General features: G+C 39.5%; 1 protein-coding gene across 3 annotated transcripts in view; it reads left to right on the top strand.

Annotated features, from left to right (window-relative positions):
- LOC109399400 (DE-cadherin) overlaps nt 1-17,951 on the top strand; it is a 53,883-nt gene that overhangs the window by 16,819 nt on the left and 19,113 nt on the right. For 2 of the 3 annotated variants that reach the window (XM_062853164.1, XM_062853166.1), the window contains exons 2-3: nt 13,708-13,801; nt 14,130-14,615. The gene's annotated coding sequence lies outside the window, so the exon portion shown is untranslated. Of the gene's footprint in view, nt 1-13,707; nt 14,616-17,951 lie in introns of those variants that run through there. The other variant, XM_062853165.1, reaches the window with a different exon arrangement.

The raw sequence follows: 17,951 nt of genomic DNA, 5'->3' as shown, positions 1-17,951 counted from the left end.
CACTATTAGAATTTCGGCTCAGTTTACAATGGGGCACGATCGCACTAGGGAATTCAGGTGGCCAAAAATCGAAATCCGACTATCCAATTTGAGATTTAGGTTCGGTAGTTGAAAGTAGACCACTTGGACCAGTAAATCCTAGAAAATAAGTTTGTAAATCCATGTGCTGTTTGAGATATTGACAGCAGAATGAGACCATTGGCAATTTCTGGTAAAATCAATGATTTGTTCAACTTCGCGTACCTTTGGATTAAATGGCAATTTTTGAACTTTTATAGAAGTTTCTAAAAGCTTGTCTATTACCCTTTCAAATAACGTATAACACGTAGAAATGCTGATTGTAAATTTATTAAATCTATTATCTATTACCTGGATGGACCTCGCATATATTTGAAACCCTTCAAAGACCTGGAATAATCTTAAACGACCATTATAGAACTTTGTGGACCTTCATATTCCTTTTGGTACAGATCTTCCAAGAACTTCAAGGAATATAAGCCTTCATATCTACAAGCATAATCGGTGCTCGTGCATGTCTGTAAAGGTCTATAATGGTCCACCAAGATTGCTTTCGGTGTTACTCCCAGGATGTCTACCAGGGTTTTTCAGGACTTATCATGGACTTCTTAACCAACATTTTTTCGGGGGTTTCATTCTGAGTTTATTTTTGAGGATTTCTACAGGATTTGTTGTTTATGTTTCTTATGAAGTTTTCAAAGGAACTCGTATTTTTTCTCGCCTTTCCATGTAGTTATTTTCGAAATTTCTTGATGTAATGCTCCTGTGATTTCTCTAATGGTCGTAAGCACCAACGCAGTTAATACGGGATTTATTCTCGATTTTCAAAAATCCTGAATAAATTTTAATACTCCATTCGGTAAGCAACAAAGAGCTCCAAGAGAGGATTTAACAAAGGAAGCACGCAGCCATCCTCTCTCTTGTGATAGTCCAGCTCTCGAAAATGTCAATTTAAATCAGCTGGTTTATTTCCTCTATTTTCTTGAAAAAAAGGCTGGTTTAGGCTAGTTGCAAAACTCTGTCAAATTAGAGCATGTGTTCTGCAATAAGAATGCACGTGAGTCTTTGAATAACCAGAACTTAACAGTCCTTGATAGGTTAGTACGCAATTAGATACGTAAACCATTTTTGTTTTCCTAACATCAAGTGTAGTCTCGGGTGGGTAAAGTCCGATTCTTTAACTATCAGCAAGGCAGAGTAAATGTAATTTTAGAAACTGCCACCAGTAACAAGGACTTTGTACTATGAATCCTTATTACCAAAACACATTACCCCAGCTTGACAAACCGAACCCTGGTTTGGTAGATCTTTAACCGTAACGCAACACAAAAGGCGATCTACCTCCGTTACGGGCTCCGTTAAAGATCGAGCATAATTTAAACCCCCTCAACCATTCATCCATCAGCTTGACACCTTGAATTGGGGATTAAGGGATTGTTTAGTGGACTTTTACCCCCGGAACAGGTGGTCCGTAGTGTTATTCTTAGCCAATTGAGACAATCGCTACCGACACTACACAGCTATCTAGGCTGATCGAGAAAAGAAGTTAACATTGATGGTTAACTTCTAATCGAGCCCGTTCAGCCAACGGATTTCACCAGATTTCTGCTGTAAGAATCTGCTTTTGCAATCTTGCAGATGCTCCCAGAATGTCGAATCTCAAACATAAGTTTTAACAGGAATGTACGATTGATACAGCTTGTATTTTGCCAACAGAAAAAAGCAGCAGAACTCGTATAGCCTCTTCGATTGGTAGTGTGCGCAACACATTTCACTCGTGACTCCTTGAGAAGCTATTTCCCTGATTTTTATCCATTGCTTTGGTAGCTCATACTGCTGGGGGTCTTGTATTAGTTTTCTGGATATTCCTGCCTGAAATCACTAAGCACAATTCGTTCCGAAATTCATCCTTGTTCTCCGAGGGGTCACACAATTTTCCGTGTAAATTGTTCTTGTGGAATTTCATACAGAAGCGCATCCAGGAATTGCTCCAGCAGTTACTCAAATCGAAATTCCTGTGAGGTTTCTCTAGCAGAAAGCCATTCTGTGGGTCAACATTTATGTGGAAATTGCTCTCGAAAATCCTCAGGGAATCACTAATTGCATTGCCACGGGAACTCCTCCGGAAATGCATCCATGAATTCCTCATAGAATTCACCTCAAGAAATTTCTCCAGATATTCTTCCGGGGATTAGTCCGGAAATTTCCCCGGGAAAATTTAAAAAAAATCTTCAGAGTTCCCTTTGGGCATACCTCTAGAAAGTCCTTGAAAGTCTCTTTAATAAAGACAAATCAATCAATCAATTAGCAAGTCCTCTGGGAATATCTAAAGAAATTCTTCTAGGAATTCCGCAAAAGATCCTCTGGTTATTCCTACAGAAATTCTTCCGGGAATTCCTGAAGAAATTCCTCTAGGAATTAATCCAGAAATTTCTCCGCGAAATTCTCGAGAATTACTCCGGAGATTTCTCCAGCAATTTCTCTGGAAATACCTCCAGAAAAAAAAAAACATCTAGGAACTCTCCCAGACATTCCTCCAGAAATTTATCAATAAATTCTTCCAGGAATTCCTCCAGAAATTCCTTCGTGAATTCCTCCAGACATTTCTTTGTGAATTCCTGCAGAAATTTCGACGGAAATTTCTCAACAATTTTTTCGAAAATTCCCCAGGGAGTTCTTCCAGTAACTTCTCCGGGAGTTTTTTTTTCTAGAATTTCCGTGAGAAATTCATTCAGCAATTCCTTCGGTAATTCATCAAGACATTATTCCGGCAAATTTTTACAGAAGTTCCTCCAAAAACTCCTCCACGAGGTCCTCTAGAAACTCTTCCGGGAATTCCTCCAAAAGTCTGAAATTCTTTCAGAAATTTCTCCAGGAATTCCTCCAGAAGCTCCTCCGAAAACTCTTCCGGTAACTCCCCCAGAAATTCCTCAGTGAATTCTTCCAAAAATTTCTACAGGGATTTTTTCCGGAAATTCTTCCAAAAATTCCTCGAGAACTCCTCTAGATATTTCTCCGGGAACTCCACCATAAATTCCTCTTGAAATTGCTCTTGTAAAATTACTCAAGAAATTCTTCGAGAAGACCCTCCAGAATTTCCTTTCGGAATTCCTCCAGAATTTCTTCCAAAACTTCTCTGGGAGTTCCTTCAGAAATTCCTCTTGAAACATTGCAGAAGTTCCTCTTGATTTTTTTCAGAAATTCCTCCGGAAATCCCTTTAGAAATTTCTTCGGGAGTTCCTTCAGAAATTTCTCAGGGCATTCTTCCATAAATTCGTCTTGAAATTATTCGAAAAATTCATCCAGAAAGTCCTCTGAGAATTCCTCATGAAATTCACACTGAAATTTCTCCGGGTATGCTTCCGCTAATTCTTTAAGCGATTCATCCACGAATTCATCCTAAATTTCTTCCAGAAATTCTTCAGGAAATCCCTTCATAAATTCCTCCGGAAATTCATCTAGAAATTCATCCAGAAATTTCTGTAGAAATTTTTCCAAAATTTCCTCTGGAAAATTCTCCGGGAGTGCCTCCAGAAATTCTTCCTAGACTTCGTCTATATATTCCTCCGGAAATACCCCAAGAAATGTCCAGAGAAATTTCCTCAGAGAAACCTCAAGTAATTCCCTCAGGAAATCCTCAATAATTTCCCTCAGGGATGGCTGAAAACATTTCCAAACAGAATCCTCAAGAAATTACCTCAGGGATCCCTCAAGAAATCTCCCCTCAAGGAGTTCAATTTCTCAAGGAATTACCTCAGAGCATCCTAAAGAAATTCCTTAAGGGACTACTAAAAAATCCACAGTGGTTACTTAAGGAATTTGATCGGGGATTTCTTAAAAAAATCTACAGAAAATTCTCAAGGAATTCACTCAGTGAATCCTAAAAAAACCCTCAGAGATAGCTTCTGGAGGAACCCTCAATCAGTGCCTAAAAAATTCAGCCCAATGATGTTCAATCAGAGCGAAAACGAATACAAACAAACGAATGCAGTCTCCCACCAACATGACGCCGAGAATGAAGATGACAAAGAGAAAGCAAGACAATGAGAGCGACGCCTCGTAGTGTAATCAACTACAGCTGAAGTTCTGTTTTGATCTTCAGCCCAAAAAATATCAATTGAAGATGAATATGCTGACTTTGAATATCACTGGGTGGTTGAAATTCAGCAGACAGCGAGGTAATGAATTTTTTATCGCTTGAACTTCAGAGAGTGGCACACGGGTTGTCGAGACGATAATCAAAACAAAAACAAATCTACGACGCAGGACTCAGGAGCCCCTGGGCGTCGGTAAGGATGACTGTAATTTGACAAATTAAGACACTGCCCTCAATAGAATTCCTGGAGGAATCCCCAAAAAGACACGGACACGTTAAATGCTTCCTGTGAACTTTTATCGCTCTTTAAAGAAAGCGTAACATTAGGCAACGGACTAACATGCAACGCAACTAGCATGCAACAGAACCGAAAACTTTTCCTGTGACTAAATGCTTGGTGACACTAGCCGAAGGCCACGAAGCCCCAAACGAATTCCTGGACGAATCTTCAAAGGCATTCCTGAAGGAATTCCTGGAGGACTCCTTGTAGGAATTCTTGGAGAAATCCCTGAAGGAAATTTCTTGAGAAATCTATGAAGGAATTCCTGGAAAAATCCCCGAAGGAATTCCTGGGGGAATCCACGAAAGAATTCCTGAAGAAATCCCCGAACGAATTTCTGGAGGGATCCTAAAGGAATACCGATAGAATTCCTGGAGGCATCACTGAAGCAATTACCGAAGAAATTCCCGGAAGAATTGATTGAGGAATCCCGAAGAATCCAAAAAAAATCTTGGAGTAATCCAAGACGAAATTCTTGGATATTCTTGAAGAAATCCACGAGAAAATTTTTGAGGTTTTTTAGGGAATTCCTAGAAGGATGCCCGTAGAAATTTCTGCGGGAATCCTCGTAGGTATTTCTGGAGACATCTCCGAAGAAAGACACGAAGGAAATTTCCGAAAATCTTGGAGGCATCTCTGAAAAAAAATCTCTGATTCTTGGTTGAATTTTTATTAGAGTCGACGTACTAAAGTAAAAACTAGAATTAAAATCAAGGATAGTTCCGTTTGGTGTTTAAGAAATCAGGTATCAGAAGGTCGGCCCCAGAGGCACGTTATCCTCCATTTGGGACATTTGTGCCATCGCCATAAATTCATTTCATTCATTTATTTAGTTCACATCAAATTCATGATATACTGAATCAACAATTTGCCGCCATAATACTCGATTTGCAGCTGCAGCTCTCCATCCTCGTCCTCGGTCACGCCCGTCACGCCCAACACTCGCCAGAACACGCTCCACCTGGTCCGCCCATCGTGCTCTCTGCGCTCCACGCCTTCTTGTACCAACCGGATGGTTAGCAAACACCAACTTTGCAGGGTTGTTGTCCGGCATTCTTGCAACATGCCCTGCCCACCGTATCCTTCCAGCTTTGGTCACTTTCTGGATACTGTGTTCGCCGTAAAGTGCAGCGAGCTCGTGGTTCATCCTTCTCCGCCACACACCGTTCTCCTGCACACCGCCGAAGATCGTCCTTAGCACCCGTCGCTCGAAAACTCCGAGTGCTTGCAGGTCCTCCTCGAGCATCGTCCATGTCTCGTGTCCGTAGAGAACCACCGGTCTTATTAACGTCTTGTACATGGTACATTTGGTGCGGGGGTGAATCTTTTTTGACCGCAGTTTCTTCTGGAGCCCATAGTAGGCACGACTTCCACTGATGATGCGCCTTCGTATTTCACGGCTCACGTTATTGTCAGCCGTTAGCAAGGAACCGAGGTAGACGAATTCTTCTACCACCTCGAAAGTATCCCCGTCTATCGTAACATTGCTGCCAAGGCTTGTCCTGTCTCGCTCAGTCCCACCTACCAGCATGTACTTTGTCTTAGCCGCATTCACCACCAGTCCGACCTTTGCTGCTTCACGTTTCAGGCGGGTGTACTGTTCTGCCACCGTTCCAAATGTTCTGGCAATAATATCCATGTCATCCGCAAAACAGACAAATTGGCTGGATTTCGTGAAGATCGTACCCCGGCTGTTGAGCCCGGCTCGTCGCATAACACCTTCCAGGGCGATGTTGAATAGTAGGCAGGAAAGTCCATCACCTTGTCGTAGTCCCCGTCGAGATTCAAATGAACTGGATAGTTCACCCGAAATCCTTACGCTGTTCTGCACACCGTCCATCGTTGCTCTTGACGAATTTCGCGCCAACTCGACCAGTGGTTGGCAACACCCTCTCAGAATCGAATGAAACTTGGTGGGCATAAAGACTAGGTTTTTATAAGCAACTTTGCATTCTTAAATTTTCGAAAATTTTCAAGTGTAACATTTGAAGAGGGCCTAACTTTTTTTCGAAGAATTTTTTAAAATCGATGTAACTCAAAAATGACAAGACCTATAGAAAAGTGTTGTATGGGCGACTTCTAGAGAATTGTCCAAGCTTTCATGAAAAAATATTTTAAAAATTCTAGAAACATTTTTACACGCTAAAAAATATGTTTTTAAAATTTAAAGTCAATTTACAGAAAATGCCCACGTTTTTATGTTTTGAAATTTTTTTCCAAGAAAGTCAATATTGTTGCCTAACTTTCCTCCATACATCACAAGATGGGCACTTTTAAGGAAAAAAAGTTTTTCTAACAAAAACTTTTTCATGTTATTTTTTTTAGCGTGTTGCGCATTAACTCGTACAAGATGTATCAAGAATCCTTATACCCATTTAATAACACTCAATGGGCATTACAACTTTGTTTGATTGGGTGCCTTCTTTTTCTTGGCGTTACATCCCAACTGGAATAGAACCTGTTTCTCAGCTTGTTTTGATATCTGAATGCTTAAAACAGCATTCTGTTTGCTGAAATTGTATTATTGTGTGCCTAGAACCAGTGAACTAACATCATTATTAGAAGCGAATGATAAAGAATCGGTTTTATTTCAACAATGGCTAACCACTGCTCGATGCAATTTGGAAACTATTACTAAGACTATAGACGAGTTTGTTCCGTATTTTGTAGAAAAAGTTGATAAGCTTATAACTCATGATTTCATTTATAAAGAACAATCCTCATTTTTGCGGGATAAAAAAGAATCTTTTAAACAGGGTGAAGTATTAACAATTTGTGACTTTTCAGAAAATTATTCATTTATCATTCAAAATTCAGCTCAAGGTTACCATTGGAATAATTCTCAAGCTACCATTCACCCCTTTGAAGTGTACTACAGAAAAGAAAATAAGTTGGAAAACTTGAGCTTTATAATAATATCTGAAGTACTTACACACGATACAACAGCAGTTCAGTTATTTATATCAAAACTGCTGGATTTCATTAAACAATCGATTGATTTCTCAAAAATTACTTTCATGTCAGTTGGAGCAGCAGCTCATTATAAGAACAAAAAAAAAATTTGCCAGTTTGTGCAGTTTTCGGTCCAAGTATGGATTGGAAGCAGAATGGCACTTCTTCGCAACTTCACATGGCAAAGGTCCATGTGACGCTGTTGGAGGTACTCTCAAGCGAATGGCAAAACGAGCAAGTCTTGCTCGAGATTATGGAAACACAATCACAACTCCTCGAGAACTGTATGACTGGGCAGTTAAACAGTCAGATATACATATAACAAAATTGAATTTCTGCTTTATTTCAAATGAACAATATGCAAAAATGACGGATGAACTTGAAGAACTATACACATACAGTCACGTAAAAACAATACCTGGTACACAAAAATTTCATTCATTTGTGCCAATTTCTGAAAATCAAATTGAAGCGAAGAAGTTTTCGAATTCAAAAGATAATCCAAAAAAGTTTACTTTGTTTCAGATAGACTAAAGATCTAATATTCAAAAAACGTTACAATAGAATGTATAAAAGAAGGATGTATATATTGTAGAAAAGAAAATAATTGAATACACATATACATATGTACATATTTCATCAACACACAAGCGTTTTCATTGATATAAAACCCTAACAGCAAATTCGTCTTGAGCCCTTTCCAATATCAAGCACGTTTTCAATGTCAAGCACGTTAAGATATTAAAAAAGTAGTTGAGCCCATTAAGTTTTAATGGATTGCCATTATGATTCTGGATACATTACTCTACGAGTTAATGCACAACACGCAAAAAAAAATAAAATTAAAAAGTTTTTTTTAGAAATTTTTTTTTTCCTTAAAAGTGCCCATCTTGTGATGTATGGAGGAAAGTTAGGCAACAATATTGTCTTTCTTGGGAAAAAAAAATTCAAAACATAAAAAAGCGGGCTTTTTCTGTAAATTGACTTTTAATTTTGAAAAGATATTTTTTAGCGTGTAAAACATTTTTTTATATTTTTTAAATATGTTTTCTTGAAAGCTTGGACAATTCCCTAATAGTCCCCTATACATCACTTTTTTGTACAACTTATCATATTCGAGTTATATTTTTTGTGAAAAAAACGGCTAATGCGCAACACGCTAAAAAAACTAACATGAAAAAGTTTTTGTTAGAAAAACTTTTTTTCCTTAAAAGTGCCCATCTTGTGATGTATGGAGGAAAGTTAGGCAACAATATTGACTTTCTTGGAAAAAAATTTCAAAACATAAAAAAGTGGTCATTTTCTGTGAATTGACTTTTAATTTTAAAAATATATTTTTTAACGTGAAAAAATGTATTTAGAATTTTTAAAATATTTTTTCATGAAAGCTTGGACAATTCTCTAAATGTCCCCCATACATCACTTTTTTGTACATCTTATCATATTCGAGTTATTTTTTTGTGAAAAAAAACGGTTAAAAAACTTTGACTCTTTTTAAATGTTAGTCTAGGTTAATTTTGGAAAAACAAAATGTGCAAAGTTGCTTGAAAAGGTAAAGTCTTGAAACCTACAAAATTTCATATCATTCTGAGGGGGTGCTGCCAACCCCGAAGACGAGTTGGTGCGAAATTCGTCTCTTATCAGTCTAGTCAGCTTCCCGGGAAAGCTGTTCTCGTCCATAATTTTCCATACCTCTGTGCGGTTGATACTGTCGTATGCCGCTTTGAAGTCGATGAACAGGTGATGCGTTGGGACCTGGTATTCACGGCATTTCTGGAGGATTTACCGTACGGTGAAGATCTGGTCCGTTGTCGACCGGCCGTCGATGAAACCGGCTTGGTAACTTCCCACGAACTCATTTACTTTAGGTGAAAGACGACGGAAGATGATCTGGGATAGCACTTTGTAGGCGGCGTTCAAAATTGTGATCGCTCGAAAGTTCTCACACATTAACTTGTCGCCTTTCTTGTGGATGGGACAGATTATCCCTTCCTTCCACTCCTCCGGTAGCTGTTCGGTTTCCCAGATCTTGACTACTAACTGGTGCAGACAAGTGGCCAACTTTTCCGGGCCCATCTTGATGAGTTCTGCTGCGATACCGTCCTTACCAGCCGCTTTGTTGTTTTTGAGCTGGTGGATGGCATCCTTAACTTCCCTCAGCGTGGGAGTTGGTTCGTTCCCATCCTCTGCTGCACCAACATAGTCATTTCCTCCGCTGCCTTGGTCCTCCGTGCCTACATTCTCTTCGCCATCGCCATACATACAAGCTTATTTCATCATTTACCAGAGGGAGAATAGGACAAGAGATGGGAATTAGGATAGGGAAAGGTGATGAAATAGGAGGGGTACCCTAGAGGAGGGAATGAACGCATAAGCGCAACGAGAGCTCATAGCCCATACCACAACGGGTTTAATCAGTGCCCTGAAAAGGACACTGTAAAACGCATAAGCGTAAAGAGAGCCTATAGCTTATTGGAGGTAGCTTGTGACGACATTCGACATTCAATATGACATTGAAAGGCACGTCATCGAAAGCATCCTCAATATTCACGGAATCACCCAAGCAAAAACGGCGTTTGAACAAGTACTTTCTTAAAAACTTATACAACTTTGTGTAAAAGAGTCACTGTGGGCATCCCAAATTGGGAGGCATGTGAGTTCACATGAATAGGCATGTCAGCCAGACGAACATCACAGATGTGATAATCGACAATGCGTTTCAAGCATTTCAGAATGCTTAGGTAACCATTTAAATCTGGAACTCATTCCTTCGTTATATGTACAACGCACGCACCCTTTCGGGATAAAACTATGGAGTAATTTCACGCCATGAAAATACCCAATAGAAAATTACAAGAATTTAAAACATGTTTGAAATACTCAAATCCCTGTGGAGAAAAATAGGACAAAACCCCATTTCTAGACGAACATTTGAAAAGGGCCTATCTGCCTTTTGTAAACAAACATGTTTCTGCCTCTGTGAGGCCCATCTGCATCCACCCACGCACATCAATACCCTTAACAGATAGCTTGAAAAACACTCTTTCTTATAAGGGTGTTGATGTGCGTGGGTGGTTGCAGATAGGCTCTGTAGAGACAAACGCATGTTTGTTTACGCAAAGCAGATAGGCCCTTTTCAAATGTTCGTCTAGATTTGCTCCTGGAGATTTGAAGTAAGCAGAGCTTTTTAGGGCCCACTAAGTCTTTTTTTTTTTTTTTTTTGCTAGGTTTCTAGCTGCACTCTGAAACCTCTACACTAGACCCGAAGATAAAAAAGAGTACGTAATCTTTCAGAAGCAATTTGCCAGCCGTACGCGGAAAATGATATCCATTAAGACACTGTTGCAACTGACTCAGAAAGTTACGGTAGAAGATTGGAAAGTTTTCAATTGGTCAGTCAGTCAGGATTTGCCTATGTAGTGTTATGGTCACACGGTTTGTTTTGTCTTCTTGTTTGATTTTGTGGTATGGTTCAACATGTTTTAGCTCTCGTTAAATCAGTTGTCGTATGTTTGTTTTTTTTTCTCATCGAATCAATCGAACCCTGTATGTTAAAATATAGTCGATCCTGTGTCAAATTGTTTTCTTGGTTTCGCTAATCGTTTTCTACTGTGTTCATCTCTTGTGTCCTTAAATTGTCATCGGTCCAAAACCCACAGAAACATGTAACTGAACTTCTGATATTTTTGTTGTCGTCATAATATCATCTAAGAGATAAACAGAAATACTCTAAGTTGGTCAGTTGGTTGCAATAAAATTTTAAAATAATAAAGATTTCATGTCAACTTTCATTCCGCTACAAATACTATGAAAAATATCCAAAGTCGTTCAATTGTCCTGTCGGTCCTACCTAGATAAACTATGTCTTTTCTCAAGCGTAGCCTAGAAATGTCAACCTAGTCATACACAAGTAACGTTGTTCAGTCAATAAAAAGCAGTCAGTTTTTGATGATGATTAACCTGGGCTTGTTAGGGGAATATCTGTAAATAACTGTATCTGTACTGTATCTGTACTTAACCCGATTTTCTTTTATTTTTAGTCAGTTTTTGTCGAAAATGTCACGTCGAACGCATTGACGTCAACAATGCGTTTAAGTGTTCGCACGTTAGCTTCGAATCTATCAGCACAATTAAGTGCTGCAAATCTCCTTCACACTATTGATTCTTCGGTCGATTTTTATTGCTTTATTTAAAGAAAATATGACCAACTAGCATTGCAAAAATTCGAAAAAGCGACTATGACATTAATAAATTACTAACCAAAATCAACCGAGAAACGTGGGAAATAGAGCCCAAACAACATTTTGAAGTCAGCTGGCTGTAAAAGGTTCCAAAACCTGTCACAAATCCTATGATGGTTTTATTAGGATTTGTAACGATCATCAAAACCTTCTCAAATCCAACCGACTTGGAACTATTGCTTGGGAATAGACTCTACTGAGCCCCGGCGGTTCCTCCTGTTTATCGAGCATGTCTGATGCATATGATCAGCTATACTCCATCTGCAGCAGCCGGTTCGTGATGAACCGTTGGAGGCGCATTAAAGTGTTAAAAAGGTGATATGTTTCACTAAAGAACACTACATTACAATAATCAAAATGAAACTCCTTCACTTTAATACCGTCAACTCCTGCGAACTTGGCCAGGCATACCGTCAACCCCTGCGAACTTGGCCAGGGATTAGGACCCACTAAGTCTATATAAGTTTAACATTCTCGGACAGAAGATAGAGATTCGTAACTATACAAAAGAATGGTTTATCCGAAGATATTTTGAACTTGAACAGATCAGAGTTCCATTCAGCAATACCTTTTGCGGTCCGCACAGACCACAGAGGACAAGCTTCTTTCAAAGCAATAGTTATGGTATACCACAATGAAGGGCGTTGTAGGTACAAAATCACAGTGAGACTCTTGGACTATAGCAATGAAAGCGAGTTAACTGGGTTCACAAGGTAATCTATACAGAAGTTACCCTACGAAAATGAAGTTTTTGAAGTAGAGCCACTTGGGCTACGCACGCTTTTTACGCTGAAACTTGACCTGAGGTTTTCTTGCCGTAGCCACTACCCAAACTAGACAGGATTACACTTTTTACAATCACAGCACAAAAAGGAAACATCAACGACAATCCAAACTCATTAAGCGAACACATATTAGATAGTAATGTAAGCTAATTTATAACATTTTAATAATCCTGCTCTTATTTAGCCTCAAATTTGAGACTTAAGAAGGGCACCTGATTATCTCGGAGAAACGCAATGTCCACTGCACCATTGCTCCGGTTAGCGCAGCAATGGCGTAATACTGTTAAGGACGCCCTAGCTCTCCACATGCTCTGTTTGTGGTTTGGTTTTTATTAGACCCCGCTAACCATTCATTCCTTGGCACGGTAAGCATAAAACCGCATAACACCATGAATTAGGGGTCACCTGTTTAGTGGACACTTACCACTGGATCTGGCGGTCCGTAGTGTTATTCTTAACCAATTGAGACAACCGCTACCGACACTACATCGGGAAAAAAGTTAACATTGATGGTTAACTTCCAAACCGAGAGCTTGCTCTGCCAGTGACCTGTATGTTGTTAGGATTTCCGTAGGAATCCGCTAAGAAATTCTGAGTACAACCCCTCTGGAGGAACTTTGGTAGACCTCCTAGGTTCCTAGGAAAATACCGAAAAGAATACTGGCCCGCAAGTCCGGGAAAACTTTTGGATGGAAACTCCTGGAAAAATGCAGTAGACAACTCCGAACAATTTCCAGGAAAGTTTCCTAAATAAATGCAAGAACCGTGGAAGAAATCAAAGAAGGATCCTGGATAAATTTTTGGGACTACCAGGCTTCCCCGGGCACCTTTAAGCCCATTTTTATACTTCTTGTAAATTTTCTTTCGAATAACTACGAAGCCAAGAAGTTGGACCAAACATTGACGAACTAAGCCAAACATTGTATGATTTGTTGGTGAGCTCGTTTCATACTGTATTATTCATATTTTCCCTGGTTCGTTTCATGTTTCTTTATTACAAAAAAAATCAAGGGAATTTGTGAGCGGCTTGATAGACTCTATTAATGTTAATTACACCTGTACTAACCGTGTCTTTGCTGAAACCATTGCCATACATTGTCGGAGCAATCATTTAACCACCGTTTATAGCAATTAATCTCCATTATCTCCGCAACATGATTTGTCCCCGCAACGTCTCGTATAGACCGCTACTGCACCGTATCGAGATCTCGATCTAAATGCCCAACCTTCAAGCACCACGACGACACATAAATTTCACTCCGGCGTCGTGTGCCGTCCATAACGGCGACTGTCAAAACAAAAGTGCTGATGAGTGTTTTATTTGCTTAATTTCAGGTCTCCTATGAGCGAGCAGTTGTCCCCTCATCCCAACCACATTCGTATCGTCATCATCAACCACTCGCAGCAGCAACAGTAGCATCGTCACTTGGTTTGTAGTTTTTTTTTTCTTAGTGAGAAGTGTGAATCGTTGTTAATGCCAAAGAGCGTTGAAAGTTTCTCGACTGCCACCGGTGTTCTACTCACCGACCATAACCACCATAACTACAGCTAAAGTGCTTTCGACAAATTGGTGCCACCAGCCACCGCTGTGGATTCCTCTTGGGTAGTGCCTTTTTTCATTTACTGGAGAAAACAGAAAGCCAACACGAATTAAGTTATTTTCTAGTGCGTGTGATGACGACGATGGTAGTTGAATGCTCGAGTACCTTTGTACGGAAAGTTTGAAGAAACATAGAAAAGTGCAAAAATCTTTACAGGAAGTGGGCCGTGTAATAAAACCAAGTTGTGAGCGATCAAAATCTATGAAGCAACGATGTGATAACAACCCGAAAAAGGAAATAGCGAAACCGGAATAAGAATTAAGTGATTAAAGTGCCTTTTCCCCCTTCAGAGTAACCAAACGACCAAAAGTTTAAAACTAGTGAAGGTAGCTCAACCGGTCAGGTGTGTGTGATAAACCGCAGAAAAAAAAAATAAGCAGAAAATATATAGTTCCTGTTTTATTTTAATCCGTCTCAGAAGTGTTTCGAGACAGGCAGAGAGTGAGAACCGTTTTCCGGTCAACGACGCCGGCCTAACAACTGCGGTGGAAGCTAAAAGTGGAGACGAAGTTAGTGAGAATATTTGCGGTTCCGTCTCGAGTCAGGGAATTATCCGCTGTTTTGCCATCATCGAACCCTCTGGTGGATTACATTTGCAGACAGTCGTCGCCGGTGTGCTCGACACGAAAACGTTCAATTAAGGTGAGCATTAGAACCATCTTCCTGTCTAGTTGTGTGTCTGGGTGGGACTGTGCGTTTGCGTTTGAATAATTTGTCCATTTTGTGGGAGTAAGACCAAACTTTTTTTTTCACTATGTCATATCGCGATTCGTGACGGACAGATGCATCAGTCTTTCATCGGAAATTTGAAATTCTAACTATCGTGCGAAGGCAACCAATCTACGATTATAAATGTCAAAATCATGACCCTCCAATTAAGCTTGCTTCGAATGAGAATCGTGCTGTTTGATGGAAAGCTGATTGCAATTTATAGAAAAGAAAACTAAATGCTATCGTGACCAACAGAGATTTGATTTGCAAAAAAAAATGTTATGAAACTCGGTTGTTTTATTCCTTTTGTGCGTTGATTGATACACATTTTACCTTTTTTTTTTTTACAAATCTAAAGCTTTCAGTACGAGGAATTTGTGGATGAAATAATAGAAAATCCTTCGATTTATGGAATGGATTGATTGTTTGAGAAAATTATTGAAGTATTTTTGAAAAGTTCTTCGAGGAGATCCTACACACCAAAAATCGATTGAGGGTTTCAGCAAAATTTTGCTGAATTTTGCCGAGCTGAATGTTTCAGTAAAGATTTTGCTGAAATTCAGCAAAATTTTGCTGGTTTGTTCAGTAAACTCTGCTGATCACCAGTAACGTTTTGCTGAAATTCAGCAAACTTTGCCGAAAGTTCAGCAAAAAATTTTGCTGAACCCTTCAGCTGGGCAAAATTTAGAAAAATATTGCTGAAAGCGTTTGGTGTGTAGACTAACCCGCTGAGGCTCATTATTGAATCTCACAATTCCAATCTTCAGATATTTTTTTAAGTTCCAATGAAACAAACTGGATTTCACAAAAATAGAGAAAGTATCTAATGTAGTTCCAAAGAAAATTCAATGAAAGTCCTCAACATCTGATAGTTCCATCGCAGCACAACTTTTATACTATCCATACATTCTGATCCATATAGATGCAAGACAACGCTAAGCGAGAGAAAGAAAGCGATTATATTTACCCAAAAAGAATAGAAAATGGAATGTCAGTTAACGTTTCGGCTCAAATTCAAACTTTTTCATTCAGTAAGACCATGCTGAAAGTGTCTTGCTTAGATTTCCGGTTGGTCCAGGATCTTTTCGTAAGGAAGAAACCATAACCGACGTTAATATTGGCCCCTTGAGCCATATTTCCCTATACTTAAAAATGGCTTGTTACGCTATTGAAGAATCCCCTCCTCCACATAGAGTAATCCTCGCAGGAATCCCGGGAAAATTATCTAGATGGGTTCAGTCGTAGAAAAATTCTAGTAGGCATGTCGGCGGGAATCAAAAGAAGAATCCCTCTGAGAATTCTGGGAAAAATCCCTGAAGGATTCCTTGAAGAAATACTGGGTGGAATCCCGGAATAAAACATTGAGAGGAGTCCGGGAAGATTCCCGGGAGGAAACCCCGTAGGAATCCCTAGAAGAATCCAGCAATCCCTGAAAGAATCTCAAGAGGAATCTTAGGAGAAATCTTGGAAGGAATCATGAAAAGAATTCCTAAGAAATCCCTAGGCAATCACTGAAAGAATCTCTAAAGGATTCGTGGAGAAATTATTCAAAGAACCTCGGAAGGATTCCCTGTAAGCATTTAGGGAGAAATCTTAGAAAAATCCTTGTAAGAATCTCGAAAAAAATCGCCAAAGGACACCTAGGAAGAATCAATGAAGGAATCTTGGGAGGATTCAATGGAGGAATCCTGGAAAGAATTCCTGAAGTAATCCCGGTTGAAATCCATGATGCAGCCCAGCAGAAGTTTCTAAATAAATCCAGGAAGAAACCTTTGGAAGAATTCTGCAGGAATCCTGGCAAGAATTCCTAAAGGAATCCCCAAAAGAGTCTTGAACTTATTCCTGAAAGGACCTCAAAGGGTTCATTCTGATATTCTGGAGGAATCCCTGGAAGAATACTGTAGTTACCCCTGAAGGAATCTCAGGAGAAATCCCGACAAAAATTTTGTAAGGAATCACTGAAGGAATCATTGAATAATCTTTTGAGGTATCTTGAAGAATCTCGAAGGAGTACCGGAATCAATTTCTAAAAGAAACCCGGGAAGGATCAAAGAAAGAATCATGGATGAAATTACTGAAGGAATTTCTGAAACGATTTAGGAGGAACCCCAAAAGGAATCTGTAAACCAATCTCGGGACTTATACTTGCAAGAATGGGGTGGCCAGTTAACCTAGTGATTAAGGCTATGGATCGCCAATCTGGAGACGGCGGGTTTGATTCTCATTCCGGTCGGGAACATTTTCTCGATTCCCTGGGCATAGTGTATCATTGTACTTGCCTCACAATATACAAATTCATACAATGGCAGGCGAAGAAAGCCCTTCAGTTAATAACTGTGGAAGTGCTCAAAGAACACTAAATTGAAGCGAGGCAGGATAAGTCTCAGTGCAGACGTAGAGCCACGAAGAAGAATCTGCAAGAATGTGGAAAGGTATTCCATGACTAATCAATGAAGAAATCTCAAAAGGAATCCCTGGAGAAATCCGTAAAAGAATCCCGGCAAAAGTTCTTGAAAAAAAAAATAGTGCATGAATCTCTGGGGGATTCTCAAAAGCAAACCTGGTAAAATTCAATAAACAAATACCATAAGGATTTAATGAGGAAATCCTGGGATGAATTTCCAAAGGATTTCCTGAAGGAATCCTCAATGGAAGCCCGGGAAAAAGATCCAAGAAGAATCCAAGGAGAAATCTTGGAAGAATTTAGGAGGATTTAGGGTCCTCCAGAAATTCTTCCAGGGGTTCCTCCATGAATACCTCCATGAATTTCTTCACAAATTTATCCCGGAATACCTGCAGCAATTCCAAGAGGGTTTCTTCCCGGAATTCCTCACATGGATTCGTCCTGAAATTCTTCCAGGAATTCCATCAGTCATTCCTCCAGGGATTCCTCCAGGAATTCTTCCTAAATGTACTCCAGCATATATCCCAGAAATTCCTCCAGCAAATACTTCAGGAACTACTCCTGGAATTACTCTACGAATTCCTCCTAGAATTACTACAGGACATCGACTTGGAATTGTTCCGGGAAATATCCCAGGAATTCCTATAAGCAATATTCCAGGAAATCCTCCAGGAATAACTGCAGGAATTCCTACAAGAATTGCTGTAGGAGTTACTACATGAACTTCTCCAGAAATTCCATCAATTCTAGTTATTTAGGGAAATACTTTAGGAGTTCCTCGCATGAATTACTGCATGAATACTTAGACGAAATACTCCAAAAAAAACCTCTAGGAATTCCTCAAAAAAAAAAAGAAAAATCCT

The sequence above is a fragment of the Aedes albopictus genome, chromosome 2 (genome assembly GCF_035046485.1).
Source record: "Aedes albopictus strain Foshan chromosome 2, AalbF5, whole genome shotgun sequence".
Taxonomy (NCBI): Eukaryota; Metazoa; Arthropoda; class Insecta; order Diptera; family Culicidae; genus Aedes; species Aedes albopictus.
Note: the sequence above shows the minus strand (reverse complement) of the source record. Positions and strands in the feature narration are given on the sequence as shown.